The sequence below is a fragment of the Macrotis lagotis genome, chromosome 1, assembly GCF_037893015.1.
Source record: "Macrotis lagotis isolate mMagLag1 chromosome 1, bilby.v1.9.chrom.fasta, whole genome shotgun sequence".
In the NCBI taxonomy this organism is placed as follows: Eukaryota; Metazoa; Chordata; class Mammalia; order Peramelemorphia; family Peramelidae; genus Macrotis; species Macrotis lagotis.
Genome location: NC_133658.1, coordinates 555,867,826 through 555,894,171, shown reverse-complemented (window position 1 = coordinate 555,894,171; position 26,346 = coordinate 555,867,826). Strand labels below are relative to the sequence as shown.

Here is a 26,346-nt window from a genome sequence, read left to right as displayed (position 1 = left end):
GTGATTTTATCAGATTTGTAGAAATGCTCAGGATAGGGCAATTAGTGGATAAAGCACAGGACCTGAAATCAGAAGGACCTGAGTTCAAATTTGACCTCAGACACTTAATAATTACCTGTGTGACCTTGGTCAAGTCACTTAACCTCAATGCCTTACCAAAAAGAAGAAGAGTCTTAGGGATCTGCCTGAGGCACTAAAATATTAAGTGACTGGTCTATCATCACACAGTATAGATCATAGGCAGGAGGTGAACCCAGGTGGCCCTGGACCTGGTCTCTTGTGCACTTTGCTCCCTCTCTTACGTTCTGTGATTTTATAATCCTGAAACTAGCTGAGACATAAAGTCATATCTACCCAGCCTAAATGAAACCACATCTGACTTTAAGTTAGAATTCTATCAGTTCAGTGGACTGAGTATCATGTTAATAAAACTGTCTTTGTGACTCCAGTGTCTAATATAGAGTCTGATACATAGGAGGTCCTTAATAGATGCTGGTTGAATGAGTGAATGAAGTAGAACTGGTGCTTTTGAGGTACCCACTTGAATGAAACAGAGATGAATCAGGGAAATGGACCAATTGCATTTTTCATTTTGTTCTATATGAGTACCTCAAAGCAAATAGACCCTTTTGTGGTTTTCTAGGCTTTGTCATTTAGATGTATCTAGTATTAGGAATACAATACAAAAGCTGTTTTGTTTGATTTTAATCACCAAAAAAGCTTAAAACTATGGTTTCCTCTGAATTTCCACCTAGGATAATGTGAAGAGACTGATCTTTTAAAAAAATACACCATGATTCATTGATATCTGAACATTGTAATCATTAGCAGAAGTATCATAAATGATTTTTTTTCTGGTGCCATTTTATTTTTCGTTGTATTTATGTTGTTTTTTGGACCTATGATTTCTATCACTGGTGTCATCATTTCTATCAGTGATATCATCAGAGAGAACTTCTATAAAGGAAACTCCCTGTATAAATGTAGATTGCCAACAGTTTTGCAAAAAGTCTGAGAGAACTGCCTGGTAACACTCAGAGCACAAGTGACTTGTTCATGATCAGACAGCTTGTTGTTTACATCAGAGATGAGACTTGAACCCAGATCTTCCTGACCCATGCAACTGGTTCTTTATTCAATATTTTATGTTGCCTCTCATTTTGTTGCTATAGATGGAAAGAATACAGTCCCTTTAAATGGATGGCAGGCTTAGTATTTACCTGGAAAGGAAAATCATCACACTTTCCAAGAATTTGAATTCCAAGAATTCAAATTCTGATTGTCCTAAATGTCATTAGTAAAAAGAATTTTTAAATGAGTGGGCAGAAGAATATTTTTGCATATTTTTTTCAGAAGTAGAGATACTTTTCAAGAAAATATGCATTTTTCTAAATATCATCTATCTTAGCTACCTAATTTAAATTTATATTTCTTGTGTAAATAGATTTTTATTTAAAATGTGTTTCATATTTTAGATAATGAACAGATTAAGAAGATACATGGTATTTGGAGTGAAGAAGGAAAAAGAAGGAAAAAAAGGAGGCAAGGCTGAAAAAAAAAGGGAGAGCCAGACAAAGCCAGACGAGAGTGTCAAGAGAAGCCGCTTTGTCCTTGCTGCTGAGATCCCGTAGCGGGGTTAATTGGCCTAGGGTGCTGTCCAGGGTCAGGAACGCCAAACACCCTGCCAAGGGAAAGAAGCAATTAGGAGGTTGGATCAGTCATTAAGCCGGGTTTGGAAACCGAAATCAGAGCGGCTGGGGCTGGTGGAAGGGGGAGACGACGGAGGAAGAGGCCGCTGGGGTAGATACAAGAAGAAATGAGATCAGAGGCATTGGAGTTCCGAGTCGGCCGCCAAGTCCAAGGTAAGGAGCGCCAGATGTCGGGCTCGGGAGCCGGAGGGAGCCTCGCAAGGCTCAGGCTGCCCCGGGCAGGGGCAGAGAGTCGGGGGAGTCTCTGCTGGCACCTGCCAGGCTGTCAGCTCAGCTCAGGAAGGCTGACTGGGCAGCGGGCAAGGAGAGACGGGGAGACAGACAGACCCAGGCGGGGAAAGGGGGCGTCGGCAAGGCAGGTCGGGAAGACAGAGGCAAGAAGGATGCAGAGACACGTCTGGAAAGGGGGAGCATCGAGGGAAAGTTTGGAGCCTGTCTCCTCGCGTGGAAAAATGAAGACCACCAGAGACACAAATAGAAGAGAGTCTCTGAAAGACGAGGCGATTATCTCTCCAAATTTAACTTAGACTAAATCATCCCTTTCTTACCTTCTTTACTGAGGCTACAAGCTTCAGAGTAAGTTATCACCAGTCTTCTAAAAGCTCACAAATGGATTAACGACTATTTACAGTTTTTCAGCTGTTTTTAAACCTTTGAGTTTTTTTAAATCCTTTTTAAAATATCATGGACCCCTTTCTTAGAAAAATTAATAATGATTAGAATTTCAAAGGAAGTCATATTGAAATTATACATATGTATACACACATACACATTTATACATACACACATATATAAATGCATACACACATACATAAATACAAACACACACACATATATAATATATAAAATTAAGTACACAGGCCTCAAGGTGAAAATCCTTGCAAAAGATTTCTCTTCTCCAAATGTGGTATTTACAGCAAATGTGGAGGTGTAGGAGAACGATTTTCCAGGTTACAGGAGCAGTGACCAGAATTCTATCATCTTTGAAGGTTTTTTAATAAAATCATGAGAAAAACTGAAGCCTTCCCCCACCTGTTCTCTGTGGTATTAATATAATTGCCTCATCATCTCAAAGCAAAAGAGTTCTTCAGTACTAGGACACACCTGGATGAAAGAAAGCAACCAGGAGTTTCATTTTCTCATTCATTTTAGCATCACTTTATTCATAAAGCGATCATGAACACAATACATTTTTAATGGGAGGATAGAATTTGGCACAGGAGAAGGGAAAATTGACACTTTTTTTTAAAGTCTTGGGCATCTAAGAAATTCTGTTTTGGGTACTGTTACTTCCTAACTGTGAAGCCTTAAACAAAGCACCTAACTCGTCTGAACTTCTATTTTGTCAATTATAAAGTATCTATCTTCAACCACATGGTTGTTGAAAGTAAAAATGGGATGTGCAAATGGAAGTGCTTTAAAAAATTAACATGCCGTAGTTCTCCTTTATGAAGTCTTTTACAATTTTCAAAATGCTCTCCTCTCAACAACCCTCTAATGTATATTGGTTGTGACATGACTGTTCCCATTTTACTGAAGAAGAAATAGGCTTGAGAAATAATAGGTCTTATTTTTCATATTTGCTTTTGAGAGGAAAGAGAGAGAGACATAGTGACACAGAGAGAGAGAGAGACAGACAGAGACAGAGAGACAGAGAGAACAGAGACTGAGAGACAGACAGGCACACACACACACACACAGACAGACAGACAGATGGCAGAAAGAGACAAAGAGAGACAGAAAGAGAAAGTTCCTACCTTTACAGAAGCAATATTCTAAAAGGGAAAGAAAATGCATAGATGGGGATCTGGAAAGGAGTGACGAAAAAGAAAGAGTGCAGGTGCTAGAAATGGTGAAGCATAGCAGCAGCTATCCTTCCTATAATGGTGATAGTTGATGGTGAAGAGTGGCCAACAATGAAGAGGTCTCCAGGATAGGAACAAAGGAGAGTTAAATTGTTGTTAAACTAAAACTCTGAAGAAATAAAAATCAATTATCTAATGTTCATTTAGTTTAAACTGCTCATCTTTATAAACAAAGAAACTAAGGTCTGGAGATGACAAACATTTTGCCTAAGACAATAATCCCCATTCCCAGAATTCAATCTTTTCAGCTCTTTCTCCCTGGAAGCTCCAGTTTTCATTAAAGTTCAGTTCAAATATTATCTTATACAAGAAGATTTTCCTGATCTTCATCCCTTCAGCAGTAAAAATTGGGACACAAATGTACATGCATATGTCATATGTATATATTTATATACAGCAGATAGTATACACATAAATGGCATATATATTTATATATACATAAATCACACACATGCACACACATATGTCACAGAGAATCCGCTTAATATATGCCTGTTGATAAATTCACTGATGAAAGTCATCCAGGAAAAACCATGTCTCCTAGCCTGGTCTTCTTCCTATTATTCCACAATGCTTCTTTACTAGTCCATAACCCAAGTGCTTTGTGGGAATGCTGTAAGATGAAAAGGAGTAACTACTCAGATTGTGGCACTGCATTAAGCAGTTCTTTCACAGGACTAGGTTAAATCTTGTTAACTTTCTAGGATGTTAAGTGATTTCTAATGACCTGAAAGTTACCTAACCCCTCTTACAGGATTAAATCCACTGCTTCTCTTGGCCAAGCCTCTGAGTAATAAATTTCAACACTAACTTCTAATGGGTAATTTCATTAAATGAGCTCTGTTACTATTTTGGTTATAAATTATAATAACATATCCAAGTAACCTATGAGTTTCTCCTGAGTAGGAGATTAGGTTGCTATGAACACAGTATTATTAATACCACCATAACACTACCAATAATGTTACTGAGGGCTATAATCTAATTAAAGTTAATAACTAAATAATTACTAATATGGTTGTTATTTAGTTGTTTTTCAGTCACATCTGACTTCACTAATCCTTTTGGGATTTTCTGGGCAAAAATTCTGAAGGGTTTTGCCATTTTTTTTCCAGCTCATTTTAGAGACTTAACTTAACTGGGCAAGTTCAATAGAGTGAAGTGACTTGCCCAGGATCAAGCAGCTAGTAAGTGTCTGAGGTCACATTTGAACTCAGATCTCCCTGACTCCAGGTCCTGTGCTTTATCCACTGTTGCATCAATTAGTACTGTTATATTTGACCAATATGAGTTGATTGTGGTCTAAATGAGAATAGTGCACACATTTCAGTTTCCTGAAAAATGAAAGATGTTTTACAATCACTACAGCATATCAACTTGGAAGAACATTGGTTTCAAAAGAATGAATAGATGGAGGCTACTAGGTGATAGAGCATAGGGCCATCTTACAGAACTAACAGATTCCCCCTAAAATATGACCCATGGGCTGCATGCTGCCCACACTGAGATTTTATGTGGCCCACCTGTGGGTTTTAATTTTCATAAGTGAAAAAATAAATTAATAATTTACATGGAATGCATATTAGATTTCTCAATTCCATCACTAATAAATAATCCCATTGATTTTAATTTTCTTTTGTGTTTTAAGCAGCATTATAGGCAGAACATATCACATGGAATTTTCAATAGATCTGTGGGATCTGTGCAGACTAGTCAGTCTACTTTTATTCTGTTGTGTTGTTTTATTGTTTTGTTTTTGCTTTTGCTTGGGTGTATTGATGGCATGTTCCCCCACTATTTTTTTAGGGTTTTTTTTTGCAAGACAATGGGGTTAAGTGTCTTGCCCAAGGCCACACAACTAGGTAATTATTAAGTATCTGAGACCAGATTTGAACTCAGGTACTCCTGACTCCAGGGCTGGTGCTCTATCCACTGTGCTAGGTCCCTGTTCTCCCACTTTCTAAGAAGTTAAAATACCATGACCTTTCATAGTGCTTGATGAACCTATTATATTAGTGTACTGTATTTTTAATCCTGGGTGCAACCCTCAAATAATTATTTTACTTTTATATGGTCCAAAGATAACCTAAGGTTTGACAGTCCTGTCTTAAACATTTGGAATAGAGGATTCTACAGATTTAAGGCCCAAGCAATGATTCCCCATAGCCTGAAGCAAGAACTCTAGAGATAGAGTTCAATCTGACCTCATATACTTAATACTTACTATCTGTGTGACCCTGGGCAAGTCACTTAACCCTGATTGCCTCCCAAAATAGTTCTCTGTATCAATGAAATCACAAGTCTAATTCCTCTCTCTTTTCTTTCTATCCATTTATTCTTTGAAAGCAATGTTATCCAAGCTGATATCCTATAGTGGATATGACACATCTTATGATTTCTAGAACATGGAAGGGGGAAAAAAGAAACCTTTTTATGATACTGCTAACCTGTTGCCTCCCATCTCATCCCATGAAAGAAGAGAATAAGGAGACAGAGTAAAACAAATTATACCAAGTATCTAGATTGTACAGTGAGTGAAGTGCTAGACTACCCCAACTAGTCACCATGTCTAAAACCCTTGTTTCAGGCCAAGGGAGTCACCACTTGGGGCTTTAATCTGTGGAATCTTCTCTCTCCTATTCCAAATGTTTAAGCCTTATCAGTACTTAGGCAAGCCTTATCAGTACATAGGCAGCCACTTATTTGCTATGAGCCTTTATATCGCCTTCTGTAAAATCAAGTTGTTTTGAGGTTTCAAATGAAATTTAAGTAATATATTTTAAAATTTTCAAAGATTAAAGTCAGTTTTTATTTAATATTTTATTATTTACTGCAAGGAAAGAAAGAATAGATTTTTTGGGGAGGGAAGTTTATCTTAAATTTTTATATTGTTATTACTCTAATCATGCTGTTTTCTAAAAGACTATGAACTGGAAATCAGAGAAGTAGATTCTAGTACTACACTAACATTAGTTAGCTGTATGACTATGATAAGCCATTACCTTTCTGGGCTCCATATCTGTAAAATGAAGGACCTGAATTAGATGATCTCTAAGGTCTTAAACCCTTATATCCTATGAGTCTCTATCATCATAACATCCTATGATAGAATTCTAGATACATTTTTCCAAAGGAAACACCATGAAAAATGGAATTTAGATTCAATTGTTCTATCTGTACCTGGGTATATGATGGAGTTATTAGAGACTTGTGGCCTGGAATGGAAATCTAACTTTCATTTAGAACATAGTTTCTGTGGAAAAGTACATTTCTAGGTCCAAACATCTAAATAAAAAATGAACTTTTGGAACATAACTTGTTGCTCGGTCAAAAGAATATAGAAATAAAAATGCCTTTTGAAGACTAAAGAAAATCATTTTGAAAGTTAGCAAAGGCTTTTTCTACATAGCATTTTGAAATTAGATTCCATAATAAATTAATATTATACATTTAAAATTTCCTTTGTTCATTCTTCATTTGCCATGCCCTCTAATTGTGGATCTCCCCCAAGGCTCTATCCTGGGCTCCCTTTTAATTTTTTTTTTTAATTTTTAACATGCATTTAAAATTTTTTCCTTTCATTGTTCCCCTCCCATTGAACAATAACAACAAAACAAAAACAAAACAAACCCCCCAAATGAAACCCTCATCATAAACATGTGTAGTCCAGCAAAACAGATTTTCAGAATGTATGTCTCTGGCAGGAGGTAGGTGTCATGTTTCATCTTCAATGTTCTGGCCTCATGATTTATCGTTACATTGATCAGAATTCTAAAATCTTTCCAAGTTCTTTTTTTCTATAATATTATTGTCACTGTAGAAATGAGCCTCCTATTCACTTTGCTCTGCATTAGATCATAAAAAATTTCCCAGTTTCCTCTGAAACTATCCATTTTGTCATTTCTTATGGCACTATAACATTGCACTATACTCATATAGTGTATTTTGTTTAACCATTCCCCAATAGAATAGCTTCTTCATTTCTAATTTTGGTCTGCTATGAAAAGAGTTGCTAGAAGTATTTTTGTACATATAGAGCTTTTTTCCCCTTTTCACTGATCTCTAGTGGTATAACTGGTTCAAAGCATATGCAAAATTGAGCCACTTGGGTATCATGGTTCCAATCTGTGTTCCAGAATGGTTGGAACCAATTAATTCACAGCTCTACCCACAACACACCACTGGGCTGGGCAATCTTCTCCTTTCACTCCATACCATCTTACAAGGTGATCTCATTACCTCCCACGGATAAAGTTATCTTCTCAATACTGAGGAGTCTCAGATTTTTATATCTAGCCTTAGTCTCTCTCTAGAGCATGTCATATATCTTTAAATATCTTTTGGATATCTTGAACTGGATGTCCCATAGGTAGCACAAACAACACAAAAGAATTAATTGTATCTTCTTAAACCCTTTTCCAACCTTTCCCATTACTATGGAGGAAGTATCCTTCCACTTACTCAGGTTTGTAACTTCATTATCATCCACAGCTCCTCCCATTCATCCAATATAAAACAAATATTGCTGAATCTTCATTTCTACTTTTTCATCTCTCTCATATACATTCCAGTTCTTTACTCATACTTACAATCATTCTAATACAAGTCTGCTTGCCTTTGTCCTGAACTATTGCAATCTTTGTTTAGAGGAAGAAATAATAAATAAATGTATAGAATAATTTTACACACACACACACACACACACACACACAGACACACACGCAGAACCCTATTTTTGTCTAATGGCAGCCATCTCTAGGGTGGGGAGGAAGGGAGGAAAGAAAAAGAAAAAAAAAGAAATTTACATGATCATTTTGTTGTATATTTGAAGGGAATAGCAAGCTGTACATGTTAGACTTGCAGTTTCCTATATAATCATCTTTTTATGGAAATACTTGTTTTGTTTTGTGAATTGAAAATAAAATAGATTTTTAAAAATAACCTTCTAATTGATCTCTCTGGCTTCTAGTCTCTCCCTAGTCCAAACCATTTTTTTACTGAACTACTAAAATTAGTCTTAAACTGTAGGTCTGACTCTGTCATCTCCCCACTCAATGAACGCTAGCAAGTCACTATTTCCTCCTGGAAAATATCAAGTCCTCTGTTTGACATTTCAAGTCCATCACAACATGGCTCCTTCCTACCTCCTCAGTCTTCTGACACCTCATGATTCAATTTCATTGGCTTATTTGCTGTGCATGGAAACTCCCTCTCCTAACTCTGTCTTTGCATTGATTGTCCCCTGTGCTTCAAATGCTCCTAGAATATTCTTAGAAATGCTAAAAGTTTGTTTTTTTAAAATTACTGATATGTATATGTATATATATATATATATATATATATATATATATATATATATATATATACTTATTCCCTAAGGTCATAGGATCTGAGAATTAAAGCTGGATGTGGTCTTTGAGGCCATTTATTCCATCTCCCTCATTTCTGAGTTGAGCAATTGATAAAGTTTGGTATATGGTATATGATATATGGTATCATAGGTGGGGAGACAGAAGGAAATCACTTTAAAGGTAATTGAATCCAAACCATTCCTTTTACAGATGGAGAGACTTGTTCAGGGCTAGTATGTGTCTGATGCAGATCTAACATAGTGTTTGGCCTTTTAACCTCAAAATTAATCACTAAACTAAAATAAAAAAGGAAGTTTTGATATTGGAGTTGAGTCAGATACTATTGCTAGGTAAGAGAACGGAAGATATTCTTACAAGGGAAATGCTTCCAAATGCTTCCAGTATTACTCATCCTTCAACTTAGTTTCCTTACTTCCACCCCCGACCATGTTTCTTCTTTATCCTGTCTGCTGATAAAAGGATGGAGAAAAGCTATTGGAGAGGAGAGACTTAAATTGACTAAATCTAGAAAGACAGTTTATTGTTCAGACCTGTAGTAGAGTTAAATTGCAGCCTTATCTTTATCACAGAAGCTTTAAATGAATGTCAGATGGTCTGAGAAACTGTTGGATAGTTTGTAGTTTTTTTGTTTTTTTTTAATCTGGCATTTTTTCCATCATTTTTATATGGCTCATTAATAGATAATACCAAGGACATTTTGATTATGCTAGAGACTTGGCTAGAAAGGGCATTATTTTCAGGCAAACATTTATTGAAACATTTTATAGTATAACTATAACATATAGCTTTGCCACATAGGAAAATGAATCTCATTGTGCATAGTTATACTGTAATATTTTATGGTTTTATTAAAATATTTTAGTCTGGCCAAGATGATGGAGAGAAGACAGGCACTGTGTGTTAAGTACTCTTCTTTCCCCTCAGAAACAACATGAAAGAAACCTCTTAACAGAAATTCGATTGACAATAGCAGCTGGGGGGAACCAGAGGACCAGCTTCAACCTTAGAGACTTTGGCGAGTGGCAGGACTTTAGCTACAGAATCTTTGGTGGCTGGTGGGAGGGGGAGGAGGAGCTACAGGAGAATGAGTTCCAGCACCAATTTCAGAGCAGGCCTAGAGAACTACCAGTTCCATAATTTCAGTGGAGTCCTATGCCCAGAACAAACAACAAACAATCCCCCACCCCCTCAGGCTAAGGCATGGTCAACTCCCTCCACCAGGGCCCAGCCCAGTGTTCAAGGTCAACTCAGACCCTGCTGCTGAGGACCTCAAACACTCCAGAGAAAGCAACCAGCGCCCCCTACCGGCCGGCCCTTGGAATTACTAAGACAAGTGAAAAGAACCTCTAGGATCTTCGAAAGCAAACCTCGGAGAGACAGCCCCTCCCAGCACAAGATCCTAGAAAGATTAAAAAGGCCAGCAAAAAAGGGGGGCCCATGGAGAAATACTTAGAAGAAATAGATTCTAACCCAGAGAGATCTAGAACTACTGAGGAGAATATGAATTGGTCTCCAGCCCAGAAAGACTTTCTTGAAGACATCAGGAAGGATTTTAAAAATCAATTGGACAGGAGTACCTGGGTTCAAATCTGGTCTCAGACACTTAATAATTACCTAGCTGTGTGGCCTTGGGCAAGCCACTTAACCCCATTTGCCTTGCCAAAACCTAAAAAAAAAATCAATTGGAAAAATTGGGAAAAGAAACTCAAGAGAAAATTAACATGTTGCAAGAGAAAATTAATATCTAGCAACAAGAAAATGAATCTTTGGAAAATACAATTGGACAAATACAAAATGAGAATAATTCTCTTAGATTTTCAATTGGGCAAATGCAAAAAGAAAATGATTCTCTCAAAACTATATTGGGCAAATGGAAACTCCTTCAAAAATAGAATTGACCAACTGGAAAAGGAATTGCAAAAGATAAATGAAGAAAAATTTTCTTCTCTTAAAAAAAAAGAATGGGATTGGCAGAAACTAATGACTTCATGAGACAACAAGATTGAGTTAACAAAACCAAAAGATTGAAAAAATTGAAGAAAATGTAAAATACTTCATCAGCAAAACTGCTGACCTCGAGAACAGATCAAGAAGGGAGAACCTGAGAACTATAGGCCTTGAAAACACTGAAGAGAAAAAAAAAAGCCTGGACTTAATATTACAGGATCTAGTGATGGAAAATTGCCCAATATAATGGAACCAGAAGGCAAAATAGTTATTGAAAGAATATAGCGATCCCCTCTGGAAAGAGAGATCCAAAATGTAAACACCAAGGAATGTTGTGGCCAAATTCCAGAACTATTGTATTAAAGAAAAAATCCTGCAAGCAGCCAGAAAGAAAAAATTTAAATACCAAGGATTCTCAGTAAGGATTACACAGGACCTGGCCGCAGCAACATTAAAGGATTGAAGGGCCTGGAAGGAGATATTTCGAAGAGTAAGGGAGCTTGGAATGCAACCAAGAATCAACTACCAGGCAAAGCTGAGCCTTCTTTTCCAGGGGAAAAGATGGACATTTAATGAAATAGGAGACTTCCAACTCTTCCTGATGAAAAGACCAGAGCTAAATAGAAAATTTGGACATCAAACGGGGTCTCAAGAGACACATGGAAAGGTAAAAAAAAAAGGGGGGGATAAAGAAAAAACTGCTAAGATGAAACTGGCTATATACCTATTTGGGAGAAAGGGTCTCATAACTCTTGAGAATTATAATTTTATTGGAGAGAATGTACTTAGCCAGAAGTGATGGACACTCATAACTTTTCTGTGACTCAGATAGAATGATTTAAAAACAATACCTCCTTAAAAAGAGGGGCAGTAAGGAGATAGGAGAAGGGAGGAAACTGAATGGGGTAAATCTCATTACAACAAGAAGTACAAAAGACCTATTGTAATGGAGTGGAAGAAGGGAGGAGAAGAGAGCCACCTGAATCTTCATCTCATCTGACTTGGCTTAAAGTTAACTTAGACACACTCAGTTGAGAAACTTATCTTACCTTTCAAGTATTACAAAGGGAAAAGGGGAGGGGGGACAGGGAGCTGGAGGAAAATGGGAACTAACAGAAGGAAGGGAAGAAGGAGGAAAGGGAAAGGGGAAAGAAAGGGGAGAAGGATTGATATAGGAGGGCAAACACACTGAAGGTGGTGGTATTCAGAAACAAAACACAGGGGAATCTAATCATAAAATAAATAAGAAGGAAGTTATGGAGGTCAATAGATTGTTAGAAAACCTAGATATGATAAACCTATGGAGGAAACTGAATGGGGATAGAAAGGAATATATTTTCTTTTTCTGCAGTATATGGCATTGACCAAAAAACTGACTATGTATAGGGCATAAAACCCTAATGATCAATTTCAGAAAGGCAGAAATAGTGAATACATCTTTCTCAGATCATAATGCAATAAAAATCATATGCAATATAGGGCCAAGGATATATAGACCCAGAACTAATTGGAAACTAAATAACCTCATTTTTAGGGTGCTTTTTTTTTTTTACAAAGTAATGGGGTTAAGTGGCTTGCCCAAAGCCACACAACTGGGAAATTATTAAATGTCTGAGGCCAGATTTGAACTCAGGTACTGACTCCAGGGGCAGTGCACTATCCACTGTGCCACCTAATCACCCCTCTTTATAACCTCATTTTAAAGAATGAGTGGATCAGGCAACAAATTATAGAAATAATTATTTCATCCTAAATAATGAGACAACATACCAAAACATATGGGATACACTCAAGGTGGCTGTCAGGGGATATATTATATCTTTAAATGCTTACATGAATAAATTAGAGAAAGAACAAATTAAAACCCCCAAATTAAATATCAAATTAGAATTTCTAAAAATTAAAGGAGAAATTAATAAAATCAAAAGCAAGAAAACTATTGAACTAATAAATAAAACCAAGAGCTGGTTTTATGAAAAAAACCCAATAAAATTGATAAACCTCTGGTCAATTTGATTAAAAAAAAGAAAGAAGAAAACCAAATTGCTAGTAGCATAAATGAAAAAGGTGAACTCACCACCAACGAGGAGGAAATTAAAGTAACAATTCAGAATTATTTTGCCCAACTTTATGCCAATAAATTTGACAATCTAAGTGAAATGGATGAATATTTATAAAAATATTAATTGCCCAGATTAAATGAAGAGGAAATTAAAAACCTAAATAACCCTATCTCAGAAAAAAGAAATTCAACAAGACATTATTGAATTCCCTAAGAAAAAATCTCCAGGGCCAGATGGATTCACAAGTGAATTCTTTCAAACATTTAAGGAACAATTGGTTCCAATTCTACATAAACTCTTTGGAAAAATTGGTGAAGACAGAACTCTGCCTAATTCTTTCTATGACACCAATATGGTGATAGTACCTAAACCAGGAAGAGTTAAAACAGAGAAAGAAAATTATAGATCTATCTCCCTGATGCAAAAATCTTAAATAAAATTTTAGCAAAATGATTACAACAAGTTATCACTAGGATCGTACATTATGATCAAGTAGGATTTATCCCAGGAATGCAGGGTTGGTTCAATAATAGGAAAACTGTTAGTATAATTAATTATATCAATAACAAACCTATCACAAATTATATGATTATATCAATAAATGCTGAAAAAACTTTTGACAAAATATAGCACCTATTCCTACTAAAAACACTAGAGAGTGTAGGAATAAATGGATTGTTCCCCAGAATAATGAGCAGTATTTATCTGAAACCAACAACAAGCATTACATGCAATGGGGATAGGCTAGAGGCATTCCCAATAAGATCAGGAGTGAAACAAGGATGCCCATTATCACCATTACTATTCAATATTGTATTAGAAATATTAGCTTTAGCAATAACAGAAGAAAAAGAAATTTGAGGCATTAGAATCGGGAAGGGAGAGACAAAACTCTCACTCTTTGCAGATGACATGATAGTATACCTAGAGAATCCCAAAAAATCATCTAAAAAAACTAGTAGCAATAATTAACAACTTTAGCAAAGTAGTAGGATATAAAATAAACCCTCATAAATCCTCAACATTTCTCTCTCTCTCTCTCTCTCTATATATATATATATATATGTATGTATATACACATACATATACATATATATATATGTGTATATATATATATATGACTAGCAAGTTAGAGCAGAAAGAGCTAGAAAGAGAAATCCCATTCAAAGTAACCTCAGACAATATAAAATACCTGGGAGTCTACCTGACAAGGGTGACTCAAAGACTTTTTGAAAAAATTACAAAACACTTCTCATGCACATAAAATCAATTAAATAACTGGGCTAACATCAACTGTTCATGCGTAAGTCGAGCTAATATAATAAAAATTACAATTCTACCAAAATTAAACTACTTGTTTAGTGCCCTACCAATCAAAATTCCAAAAAATTACTTTAATGAGTTAGAAAAAGTTGTAAGTAAATTTATATGGAGAAATAAAGTCAAGAATTTCCAGGGATTCAATGAAAAAAAGTGCAAAAGAAGGTGGCCTAGCCTTACCAGATCTAAAATTATAATATAAAGCATCAGTCATCAAAACTGTCTGGTATTGGCTAAGAAATAGAGTGGTGGATCAGGGGAATAGACTAGGTGCAATAACAGGAAATGATTATAATAATCTGCTATTTGATAAACCCAAAGAGTCCAGCTATTGGGTTAAAAACTCTCTCTTCAATAAAAACTGTTGGGAAAATTGGAAGTTAGTATGGAAGAAACTTAGATTAGACCAACACCTCACACTCTATATCGAGAAAAGATCAAAATGGATACAGGACTTAGATATAAAAAGCAATATTATAAGCAAACTAGAAGATCAAGGCATAGTTTACCTGTCAGATCTATGGAAAGGGAAGCAGTTTATGACCAAGGAAGATATGTAGAACATAATTAAAAACAAGCTAGATAATTTTGATTACATTAAATTAAAAAGCTTTTGCACAGACAAAACCAATGTAACCTAGATCAAAGAAAATGTGGTAAACTGGGAAACAGTTTTTGCTATTAGTATTTCTGACAGAGGACTCATTTCTAAAATATACAGAGAACTGAGTCAAATTTTCAAAAAATCAAGCCATTTCCCAATTGACAAATTGTCAAAGGATATGCAATGACAATTTACAGCTGAGGAAATCAAAGCAATCCATAGTCCTTTGAAAAATTGCTCTAAATCATTACTTATTAGAGAAATGCAAATTAAAGCATTTCTGAGTTACCACCTCACACCTCTCAGACTGGCCAATATGACCAGAAAGGACAATGATCAGTGTTGGAAGGGATGTGGGAAATCTGGAACACTAATACATTGTTGATAGAACTGTGAAATCATCCATCCTTTCTGGAGAGCAATCTGGAATTATGCCCAAAGGGCAACAAAAATGTGCGGTCTCTTTGATCCAGCAATACCACTACTGGGTCTATACCCTGAAGAGATTATGAAAAAGGGTAAAAACATCACTTGTACAAAAATATTCATAGCAGCCCTGTTTGTGGTGGCAAAGAATTGGAAATCAAGTGAATATTCTTCAATTGGGGAATGACTGAACAAACTGTGGCATATGTATGTGATGGAACACTATTATTCTATTTGAAACCAGGAGGGATGGGAATTCAGGGAAGACTCGAAGGATTTTCATGAACTAATGCTGAGTGAGATGAGCAGAACCAGAAAAACACTGTACACCCTAACAGCAACATGAAGGTGATGATCAATCTTGATGGACTTGTTCATTCCATCAGTGCAACAACCAGGGATAATTTTGGGCTGTCTGCAATGGAGAATACCATCTGTATACAGAAAAAGAATTGTGAAGTTGAACAAAGACCAGACTATTACCTTCAAATTATTAAAAAAAAACCCTGTTATCTTTTTATGTAATTTTGCTCTCTCATACTTTATTTTTATTCCTTAAGGATAGGATTTTTCTCTCTCATCCCATTCAACTGAGATTAATGTATACCAAGAAAACAATGCAAAAACTAACAGAATGCCTTCTGTGGGGGGTGGGGGGAGGCCAAGCAAGAATGGGGGAAAATTGTAAAAACTCAAAATAAATAAAATCTTTCTTAAAAAAAGTTTTATTATTTTATCCACAAGATTGAGATTCACCTTATCCCCCACCTATATATACCAGATTATTTAGTCTCTTTCTACAGTTCCACACAGCAAACATTTGTCACAAAATATGTAATCTTGGAGTTAGAAACTATCTCAGAGTTCATCATGTCTTATTTGAAAAGGAATTCTTTCCACAACATTCCTTTTTTTTGTTTGTTTTTTTCTTAGGTTTTTGCAAGGCAAACAGGGCTAAGTGGCTTGCCCAAGGCCACACAGCTAGGCAATTATTAAGTGTCTAAGACTGGACCTGAACCCAGGTACTCCTGACTCCAGGGCCGGTGCTCTATCCACTACGCCACCTAGCCACCCCCACAACATTCCTAACAAGTTGTCAATCTGCCTTTCCTAGAAGAGCTTTTGCGATCTGCAGAAATTGCTTATTTCATTTATGTGCAACTTGAATTTTAAGGAAGTTTTTCTTGAATTTAACATCAAATTTGAGCATTTGCAAAATTCATCCTTGGCTTCCAATTCTGACCTCTGGGACCAAGCTGAAATGTCTTATCTTTCCATATGGTAGATAATAAAAATACTTAGAAATAGCTCTCACAGGAACCAAGACCAAATAGTTTGGGTTATCTAGTCTGGTGTTTGTCTTTAGTTATATGCATGGGGCAAGGAAGAGATAGAAAATGTAGATAGGATAGTTTTTGCCCTAATGCAGTTGATGGTCCAGCAAAGAACCATAGATAATATTGTGGTTCCTATAATACATTGCAAGTTTCCTTAGAGAATTCCAAAACAAAGTGATATTTGAGGTCCATGAGAGGTCTTTCCCTGTTGGGAAGAGATCAAGAAAGGCTTATGAACATAGTGGTCTTTTAACTTCAATTTAAAAGGACTAGAATTCAACCAATGAGGAATGAAAGGGAGGTACCTCAGCCACAGGGAACAGCATAAAAAATGACACTGAGAATGTAAAGCATGATAAGGATCCTAAGGAACAATATGAGTGTAGGACAATGAATGGATGCAAAAATATCATAGGGGAAGATTCAATTGGACTCTTTGTCGAAAATGTGCCAAGCTAGAATTATTTATCTCCTTAAAAATTGATAGTTTCAGCTCTATAAGTTCAGTGGCCTCTTGTATGAAATTTATCTCTTCTGTATTGTAAAGAGGTTTACAGAATCTTCTTTGGGAGGATGTGGTACCTGCAACATATCATGTTGTATTTTCACCAGATTTAAATTGCTCTCAAGGGAAACCTTGAACCAGGAGGAATTGAAGATCCATAAATTCATTATTTAACTAATTTTAATTAATTAATAAGTATTTACCAAGCACCTATTATATGCCAGGCATTGTTGTGCCAAGGTACAACTGTGCTACGTATTGGAGATTCAAAGATAAGGTGAAATGATTCTTGACATCATATTTGCTTATGCCCTATGGAAGAGGCAACATGTGGACATATAAGTACATCTTACATATAAGACTGAGAATTGTTTTCCTTGCTATAAGGAACTTCCAGATAAAAAAGCAACTCTCTCTCTCCCCACCCCTTTCTTTCTTCCTTTTTTCCTTTTCTCTTTCTCTTTCTTTCTCCTTCCCACTTCTTTCTCCTTTTCCTTTTCCTTTTCCTGCTCCTGCTCCTATTCCTCCTCCTCCTTTCTTCTTATTTCTTCTTCTTCTTCTTCTTCTTCTTCTTCTTCTTCTTCTTCTTCTTCTTCTTCTTCTCTCTCTCTCTCTCTCTCTCTCTCTCTCTCTCTCTCTTTCTCTCTCTCTCTCTCTTTCAATTTGGATCACACTTTTACTGCAATTTATATTTTTGGAGAGTAACAGAGAGCTCAGAGAGGTTATGTGATTTACCTAAGGCTACACAATTAGGATATGAAACCCAATATACAGAACATAAGTATAAGGTAATTGAAGGAGGGAGAGCCAGAAAACATTTGTGTCTGGAAAGATCAGAAAAGACATCATGTATAAGGTGATCTTTGTGGTAAATAAAACCAGCACCAGGTTTTCAAACATAGAGGATTGGGTGAATGAGTGATGTCACCTGTATAAATAGTGAAGACAGAAAAAGCAGCTTTGGAGGAAAAGATTCAGTACAGCAAATCTTTGTCAAGGGCCTATTATGTGCAAGGGGTAGTTAGATGCTATAGTGTCTAGAATGACAGGCATGAAATCAAAAAACTCATCATCCTGAGTTCAAATCTGACCTCAAACACTTACTAGCTAATGTGACTCTGGGTCATTCATTTAACTCTGTTTGTTCAGTTTCTTTACATGTAAAATGAACAGGAGAAGGAAATGGCAAACCACTTCAACATCTCTGCCAAGAAAATCCCAGGTGGGGTCAAGAAGAGTCATGCACAACTGAAAAATGACTGAACATCTATATTTAAGGCACAGTACTAGAAATTGTCTCTGTGAGTTATTTTAATTCTGTTACTATTATAGAAGTAGCATATAGTCTAGAATCTAGATTTTTCTAGAGCATAGGAAGCATAGCAGTAACTCTTCTAGAATCTCCTCTACCCACCTGTCTCCCAAGTGATTTTTTTGCTTCCTTCCAAGAGGGGAACAGTACATTGGGGCCAGAATTTGGCCATTTCCCTTTCTTCATAGAAAGGTACCAAGTTAGAATTATATATCTCCTTAAATATTGATAGTTTTGGTCCTATAAGTTCAGTGGACTCTGGTATGAAATCTGCCTCTTTTATGTTGTGTAGATAAACTAAGTTTACAGAATTATATTTGGTTATATTTGGAAAGGTGTGAGACCTGGGACAAATCATGTTTTACTTTCATCAGATTTAAATTGATTAAATTATATATATATATATATACATATGTGTGTATATATACATATGTGTGTATATATATATATATATATACACATATATGAAATCTTGAAGATGTCACAAAAGAGTTGAGGGTTGAAGTGAATGAATATCAAGAGCAGCTGGGGCATGATGGTGGTGGAGCCATGGTGAGGTAAAGAAGGTGGAAGAGGGGATCTCTGTTATTTTTCCATGGTGACAATGGTGTTAAATTCTTTTTTTTTGTATGTGAGTCTTCTATCCTTTTTAGTACCAGTTGAATAACCCCTGGTTCCCAAGAAGACTGACTCTCTGAGCTATTGCCTGGGCAACAAGTCTGTGGTTGCTATGTTAGCATAGACACTGATATATACTCATCAGATTAGAAAAAAATGACAAGAAATGGAAAATGGCAATTATTGAGGTTATATTGGAGATCAGACAATGTAACCTCCTTTGTGGTGCTGTGAAATGATCTAAATGTATAAGAAAGTAATTTGAAACTATAACCATAAAGCCACTTTACTATATTTAGTCCACTGATCCTGTGATCTTGCTTACTGGGCATATATCTTCAAGAAGTCAAAGACTGAGGGAAAAGTAAATTTATTTGTAAACAGTAGGGTGTATTGTCCATGTAAATTATATGAGTACATATTGGTTTCTCTCGATGTGGCTTGCATGGAGCTATGAATAGTTATCTTTAGAGTTTCTTTTCTCCAAAGGGAGTCTTTGATTCTAGCCATGAAGGGAACAAGAAGTTGGGGCCAGAGGCTGACTATTATCCTGAGAGAAAGGGAACTAGGCTGGAATTACATCTATCTGACTCATTAAATATTGATAGTTTGGAGGAAACAAATTTTAAGTTCAAACAATTTCTGATCACTATCCATTAAAAAAGGAAGGAGTGCTTCAAGCTATACACCTTAGGCTTGACTCACTTCTTACTAAATGCAAGTTCCACAATGATCACACAAAACAAATAAACCTATTTATCCAAAATGAGAGTTAACAGCAGAGAAGTATGCAGATAAGAATATATACCATGCAATACAAGGAATAAATGAGCTCTTTCATTGGGAATGAGATGTCTCAGTTTAATCCCAGATCTTATCTGACAGAAAATTCCCTAAAGTCCTGAATGTGGTAGGCTGGACACAAGGACATGAGTGGAGGACTGACTCCTCTACATGTCAGCTTCTTCCTAAAGAAGCTGTTCTCTTTGTTCAGGGACTTGAGAATCTAGAATCACATGTCTTCTCTCTCAAGCTCTTTCCAAATTTGCCTCTCACACAGGCACTAGGCATTTCCACTAATAAAAAGAATCAAATATAAATGGGAGTTGAGTCACAAATTAAGTATTTATAATAAAAGTTTTCATTATAGCAAAGAAATGGAAACATAGTATATGCCCATAAATTGTGGAATGACTGCACTAACTATGGTTTGCAAACATAAAGGAATATGATGGATTCAGATAAACCTGAATTCATTCCTTTATGGGAATACTTTTATGAACTGAAATGATGTAAAATAAGCAGAATCAGAACAGTTTACATGAGTACAATAATGTAAAGAAAAACAATTTTGAAAGATTACAGGACTTTGACAATGCACTGACCAATTATAACTTTTAAGGGACTAATGATGGAGCCCATTTCTTGGTAGAGAGGTGATGTATGAGAGGTACAAAAGGAGTTATACAAGACTAATGTATCAAATTATTTTCCCTCCCTGTTTTGGTGAGCAAAGTGAGTTAATGTTTAGTCAGAGAGATATTAAAAGAAAAAAAAAGCTTCAATAAAACATTCAAAACATTTCTAAAAGGAATTTCAGAACATGTTACAAATTAGAATGTGAACTTAAAAAGCAAATTATGAAACACAAGTTCATGATTCCATATGAGTCTTCTTTGTAAAGTGAAATGTTTATATTTGTTGATGATTATGAAATTAATCCTTAAAAATGAAATTAAAGAAAGAAGTACGATTAGAAAGAGTGTCCCTACCTTAAGGGAGATGACAATCTAGCAAGGGGCTAAAATACACTCAGAGAGGATTGAATAGAAAGTGTGATTTGAATTCTGGTGCTATTGTTTAACATTTGTGTAACCTTGGTCAAATCATTTAACATATCTGGACCTTAGTTTCCGCAACTGTAAAAATAGGAGATTGGATCAAAGGGATCTAATGCAACTTTTAGCTTGAAATCTATGCTCCTATGAAATCACCTCACAGTCTGTGAATTGAATCTGTTAAAGATTCCCCTAGGGGAAAAAAGAAAATGAAAATCACATTAGATTTTCCTTTAAGACAGAAGTTAGCCAGTAGTCACAAGAATTTTCTGAGTGACCTACCATGGTGACAAACCACATCATTTCTCTATTGAGCCTCCATATTGTCTTTAAACTCCTCTGTTAGGCATTTAAAGATCTTTATACACTTTCCATCTATTTTTCCTGGATAATTAAATCTTACACCTCTTCATGCTGAAATTTCAGCAAGACTGCTTAGTGTTTTGTAACTAATTTCCTATTGCTTCTGTGATTTTGCATAATGTGCCTCTCATTTCTGAAAAGTTCAACCTCTTTACTTCAGTTTCTTGGAAAACTCTTGCTCCCTTCAAGTTTCAATCCAAAGTACTACTTCTTTTAAGACACCAATTCCTTATTTCTCTGAATTTTTAGTCTCGCCTTTCCTCATATGGCTTTATATTCATATTTATTTTTTAGGTTTTTGCAAGGCAATGGGGTTAAGTGGCTTGCCCGAGGCTACACAGCTAGGCAATTATTAAGTGGCTGAGGCCAGATTTGAACTCAGGTACTCCTGACTCCAGGGCTGGTGCTCTATCCACTTCACCACCTAGCTGCTCCAGCTTTATATTCAAATTGTATATCTTGTATCCTACTACTATTACTTAATTTAATTTAATATTGTGATTTTCCAGTAAAATATAGGTTCCTTGAGGTCAAGTTCTGTTTCATTTTTACTTTTTTGTCACTAAAGCTTAATACACTTCCTGACACATGAAATTTGCTCAATAGCATGTAAAAGAAAGAAAACAACAGAGAGGGCAGAGCCCAAATGATGGAGAAAAAGAAGTGACTTGCCTGAACTCTCCCTAAAACCCTTTCAAAACTTTTAAATAATGGCATAAAACAATTCCTGGAGTGACAGAACCACAAAAGAGGGGTAAAATAATTTTTCTAGGCAAAAGAAACTTAAGAGGTTGGTAGGAAAGGTCTGTTGCACTAGAGTGAGAGTGGAGCACAGTTCAATGCAGGTTGGGTCAGTATAGACTAGTCTCCAGAAAACCACAATAGACTTTGGGAGCCTTTGAACTGCAGCAACAGTGACTGCTTCCACAGCTCTCAGTCATAGATGGTAAGTGGGTCAAACAACTGATCAGAAGGAGGTTACAGGGTCTCTTTGCAGGCATTGGGAGGCAGGACTTTGTTGTTTTTGACCATACTCATATTTAGATCACAAACCTACATGGCAATCCTAGGGTATGGAAAAGCACTGGAACACCAGAACTTGAGACAGCCACAGACTCTCATCATAATACCAGGGCAGAAAAGAGTGCTTGTGGTCCCTCAGATACTAGGCAAGTAGTAAACACATCTCTCCTTAGATCACACCACCTTGGGAGAACTGAAACAGGAATAGTTTAGTTAAATTCTCCCAGGTCAAGGAGAAAGTATTGCTAGCAGCAAGAAACAAACAATTCTAGTATCATGGAGCCACAGTCAAGATAACACAAGATTTAGTGGCTTCTGCATTAAAGGACTGGAGGACTTGGAATGATATTCTGGATGTCAAAGGAGCTAGAATTACAACCAAAAATCACCTACCTAGCAAAACTAAGTATAATCCTTTAGGGGAAAAAATTCATATTCAATGAAATAGAGGACTTTCAAATACTCTTGATGAAAAGACCAGTGCTGAAAAGAAAATCTGACTTTCAAATTCAAGAGAAGCATAAAAAGGTAAACCAGAAAGGGAAATCAGTAGGGACTTAATAAGGTTAAACTGTTTACATTCCCACAAGGGAAGATGATACTTGTAACTCATAAGAACTTTCTCATTATTAGGGCAGCTAGAGTTTATATAAAGATAGAGGGCACAGCTGTGAGTTGAATATGAAAAGATGATATCTAAAAAATAAAATTTAGCAGTGAGAAAGACAGATGGACTGGGAGAAAGGGAAAGAGAGAGAAGTTGAATAGAGGTAAATTATCTCCCATAAAAGGGTCAAGAAAAATCTTTTAGAGAGGAAGATGAGGGAGGTGAGGAGAAATGAGTGAATCTTACTGTCATCAGAATTAGCTCAAAGAAAGAATAACATGCATACTCATATGGAAATCTATCTTACCATATAAGAAAATAGGAGGGGAAGGAGATAAGAGAAGGAAGGGGGTAGAATGGAGGAAGTAGTAGTCAGAAGCAAAATACCTTTGAGGAAGGGACGGGGTAAAAGGAGAGGGGGGAAAAATAGAATAAATGAGGTAAGAAGGAAATGAGAATTGAGTGAATTTTATAAAAATAAGAGCCATTCTCAGTTGATAAATGATCAAAAATATATGAAAAATTTTCAAATAAAAGCAAAGTTGTCTATAACCATATTAAAAGTGCTCTAAATCACTATTGATTAAGAAATGCAAATTAAAACAATTCTGAGGTACTAACTCATACTTTATTAGATACACTAATAGCATAGAAAGGGAGAATGACCAATATTGGAGGAGATATGGAAAAATAAGAGTTGTGAGCTGATTCAACCATTCTACAGAGCAACTTGGAACTGAAGGGCTACAAAACAGTACATACTTTTTGACCTACAAATAACACTACTATGTATGTATCCAAAAAGAGACTACAAGAACAAAATGGTGAAAGACCTATATGTACAACAATAAAACAGTTATTTTCTGATAGCAAAGAATTGGAAATTGAGGAAATACTCATTAATTGGGGAATGGCCAAACAAATTATGCTGAGACTGTTACAGATTATTATTATGCTGTAACAAATGATGAGCAGGATGTTCTCAGAAAAACCTTGAAAGACATTTGGTGATGCAAAGTGTAATGTATTGTGTATAAAGTAATAGCAACATTGTAAGACGTTTACTGTAAATGATTTAGTTATTTTCAGTATTACAGTGAGCCTATACAACTCAGATGCACTAATGAAAAATGCTATCCATTCCCAGAAAAAGAACTGATGGTGTTTGAATACAGATTGAAGCATATGTTTTTATGCTATTTTGAAGGTTTTTTGTCCATACTTCTTTCACAATATGACTAATATTGAAATATGTTTACATGACTACACATTTATAACCAAATCAAATTGATTGCCTTCTCAATAAGGGTGTTAGGGAGGGAGGAAAAGAGAGAATTTGGAACTCAAAGTTTTAAAAATAAATGTTAAAAATTGTTTTTATATGTAATTGGAGAAAAATAAAGTACTAAATAAGTTAAAAATAAAAAGCAACATGGAAACTAGGCAATAACTGTGATTTGATGTATTTGATGATTATTTAGTATTTATATTACAATATTAAGGTTTGCAAATATCAAGCCATTTGATCCTCACAACTATGCTGAGAGGTAGGCACTATTGTTATGTCCACAGAGTGCTGGGACATCTCCAGACCTTAGTAATGTAATCTGGATGAAGAACTAGCAAAGAAAATTGAGGTAAAGGTCCAGTTTTTTTCTTTTAAAAAAATAGTAGCAAAATGGGAAAGATCTTAAAAATTCTATTAAGGTAGTATGACCTTGGTATCACAAATTTAATTTTTAAAAAGTATCAAGAAAAGAGTAGGAATTTTGTTCCTCCCAAGGTTCTGTGCTCAACTCTTGTCTTTTCTCCCTCTATGGCATCTCATCAGCTATCATGGTTGAATTATCATCTTTATGCATCTGAAGTCATATCTATATATCCACCCTTAGTCTCTCTCCCTCTCCAAGTTATTAATTGATTTTTCAAAGTCTCAACTTAGATGTCCTATAGTCAATTCAAACTCAAAATGACAGAAAGTGTTTATCTTTTCCCTCAAATCCTCCCCTCATTCTTAACTTTCCTATTACTATCCATGGCATCACAGTCCTCCTAGTAGTCCAGGTTTACAACCTCAGTGTCATTATCCTTGATTATTCTCTCAGACTTACTCTATACAAACAATTAATTGTCAAAACCTGATATTTCTACCTTTATTGTATTTTCCACCTATATCTTTCCACTTAGTCACCAACTTGGGGCAGACTCTTTTCACTTTATGTCTGAACCACTGCAAAAGATTTCTGGGTGGTCTTCTTGCCTCAAATCGCACCCTACTCCAATACATCCTATTTTTCCTGAGGAGCATGTCTGTAAATGTCACCCCCCTTCTCAGTAATTTCACTGGCTCTATTATCACCAGGGTTAAATATAAAAAACTCTCTTTGACCTTTAAAATCCTTCACAATTTGACCCCCTTTCTATCACTCCAGTCTCCTTATACCTTATTCAAGTTCTGATAATTTATGATCTAGCAAATATCTGCTACCTACATTCTGGCAGCTTCTCGTATGAAATACCCTCCATTTCCTCAAAGCTTTGCTTTTTTCTCCATCTCTTATGCTTGGAATATTCTCCTCTATCACTTCCACCTATAACTTTTTTGGCTGCTTTCTAGACTCAGAACAAATCTTAATTTCTGCAAGACTTTTCCAGTCTTCCCTTTCCTTCTCTCTACAACTTTCTAGTGCCTTCCCTCAGTGATATATTCTAACCAGTCTGTTTTTGTACATAGGTGTTCAATTGTTGTCTCTCTCATTAGAATGTTAACTCCTTGAAAGTGAAAGACTATGTTTTTACTTTTCTTTTTATCTCTAGTAATAGAAGAGTGCCTGGAACATAGCAAATATTTACCAAAATGCTTTACTAGCTTGTTATTACACTGGTATTAGGAACCCCATGATGAGAAAACTCCTTTTACCAATATAGGTTAGCAATTTATAACATTAAAGGGATACTTAGAATATTGAGATGTTAAGTGACTTTTGCAAGGTCATATAACTAGTAGGTGTTAGAGGCTAAATTGGAACTCAAGTCTTCTAGCTCTGAGACATTCTTTTTAACGACTCTATTCCTCTCTTGGATTAGAAGTGAGTCATGGGGAAGTAACTAGAGTGAGGTGAATAGAATTTCACCATGGGCACTGACATTTAAGGGACATTGTCAACCCACTCCTTCAACAGTATAGAAACTGAACTTAGGACTTAGCAAGAATAATCAAAATAAGAAAATAATTGGTTTGTATGATTCTCTCCTTCTACCCCACCTCCTTCCAATCCTAAAGCCAGGCTTTAGGTCTCTTTGTCTGAATCCTGGTCTGTTCCCCTTCCCTTAGGCAACAACATCTCCCATTATGGTGGTGGTATGCCCAGATCTTGCCCCCCCCCCCCCACGGGGCCATATGTCCTAGGCTTTCTTCTTCTTTGTGGATGGAATTT

The 26,346-nt window shown here is 36.0% G+C and overlaps 1 long non-coding RNA gene across 2 annotated transcripts in view; it reads left to right on the top strand.

Annotated features, from left to right (window-relative positions):
• The first annotated feature begins 1,552 nt into the window (after positions 1–1,552).
• LOC141507077 (uncharacterized) overlaps positions 1,553–26,346 on the top strand; it is a 78,878-nt gene continuing 54,084 nt past the window's right edge. For both annotated transcript variants that reach the window (XR_012474065.1, XR_012474066.1), the window contains exon 1: positions 1,553–1,862. This is a non-coding gene — a long non-coding RNA (uncharacterized LOC141507077). The remainder of the gene's footprint in view (positions 1,863–26,346) is intronic.